The sequence below is a fragment of the Corvus brachyrhynchos genome, unplaced genomic scaffold (genome assembly GCF_000691975.1).
Source record: "Corvus brachyrhynchos isolate BGI_N302 unplaced genomic scaffold, ASM69197v1 scaffold549, whole genome shotgun sequence".
Classification (NCBI taxonomy): Eukaryota; Metazoa; Chordata; class Aves; order Passeriformes; family Corvidae; genus Corvus; species Corvus brachyrhynchos.
The window spans coordinates 43,411-45,173 of record NW_008240055.1 but is presented as its reverse complement, the minus strand read 5'-3'; the positions used below and the strand labels follow the sequence as shown (position 1 = coordinate 45,173).

At 42.2% G+C, this 1,763-nt stretch overlaps 1 protein-coding gene across 2 annotated transcripts in view; it reads left to right on the top strand.

Annotated features, from left to right (window-relative positions):
* LOC103622640 (dynein light chain 1, cytoplasmic) overlaps positions 1–1,763 on the top strand; it is a 20,042-nt gene that overhangs the window by 3,592 nt on the left and 14,687 nt on the right. The gene's annotated exons all lie outside the window — the stretch shown is intronic.

Below are 1,763 nucleotides of genomic sequence, written 5' to 3'. Positions count from 1 at the left end.
GAGGCTGCTGCAGCAGCAGCACTTTTCACAAATTTGTTTTATTTTAGAGAGAATTTTTCCTCATCCTAGACAGATGTTTTCTTGTTTTGCTGATTCTTTGTTTTCTCTCATCGTAAACATTAGTGTCTGTTGCTTACTTAAAGTTCTTTTTGCTACAAACAAGAGTAGTTTTGCTTACGTAGCTCCCACTACAAATTTGCTTTAGGATACAGAACTTAATCTTGGTTTCATCACTGAAATATTGTACAAAATAATTCTCGGATCTTCTGTTCCCCCCAAAAAACACATGCAAATTACTTTTAAATTAAAAGTCTGATATATTAGATGTCCCATAAGCCCGAATCCAAAGGATGAAGGTGTGGAAAGGCAAAATCTACCTCCAGTGTGGATTTAGCAAAGCAGGTGTGTGTGCACATGGCAAGCCCCAGTGTTTTGAGGGCTGTTTTGTACAAAATGAATCATGTCCATGATGACAGAACAGTTCTGCAGATACACACAGTACCACCTGGGAATAACTTCTTTCAGTATGGAAGCAAAGCTGTCCTTAAAATTATTTATTAAATAAAATAATATTAAAACAAATTACTGGAAGAGCTAATTGTAATTAAAAAATAAAATAAGAGAAGAACAGAGAAACCAAAGCACTTTTAACAGTTTACAGTGCCCAGATACAGTAAACAACTGTAGCAGTATTTTCATGCCAAAGTGTGTTTCACAACAGCCTTCCAAGGTTCTGGCTATCTTACCGTTCCTTTATGCCATATAGTAAATTGGACACAAGCCCTGCTCTACGTGAAAAAGGGTAAAGAAATCCTGCTCCCCAGTAGCAAACACAGCTTCCCACCATCTAACAGCCATGCCACACTGCATGCCTTGGTCTTGGCAAAAGAGAAGTGACCAATTCCATGGGACCAAGGTGTGCACATTACCAACAAACCTCCTCCTTCCAACAACAACTGAACCTTATTTGGAGTAAAACACAATTCCTTCATGTCATTCTTCTCAGACCAGCCCCTACCACTGTCCTTCACAACAGCTAAGTTTCTTTGCTTTTCTGCTGTTACAGTTTCTACATCCACCATGGGAACCCTCTCATTTTGCTTGATGCTTTAAGTGCTGAAAAATGTACTCTATACCTACACAGCTTCTGCTAAAAGTCAAACAGCTAACCATAAGGCTCCAATAAAGAACTAAAAGAGAACCTAGATATTTGTTATTTTTTTCCTGGAAATCTTGTCTTCATTCAAGTGATGTTAATTTTTCAATAGAATCATCCCAGGAATACATGTAATTAAAAACACATTCGTGGTAACAGAACTGCCCCACTTGAGGGGCCCCTTGATCCCCTCATGCCTGGGACATCCCCACAGCTCTCCCTGTCTTCACATCCCCAGGACTTCTCACTCTCTTAACTACTTATCACTCTCTACTTGACAGGAGGTTGTAGGCAGGTGAGGATCAGCCTCTTCTCCCAGGCACTAGGAACAGGACAAGAGGAAATAGCCTCCAGCTGCACCAGGGGAGGTTTAGCTTGGGCACCAGCAGTCATTTCTCCACAGAAAGTGTGATCAGACATTGGAATGGGCTACCCAGGGAGGTGGTGGAATCACCATCCCTGGAGGTGTTTAAGAAAAAGCTGGACGTGGCACTAAGTGCCATGGTCTGGTTGACACGGTGATATTCCGTCATAGGACGGATCCGACGCTCTCAGAGGTCACCACCCCCCTAAGCGAGTCTCTGTCTCTGTCACCGCCCCCCGCACA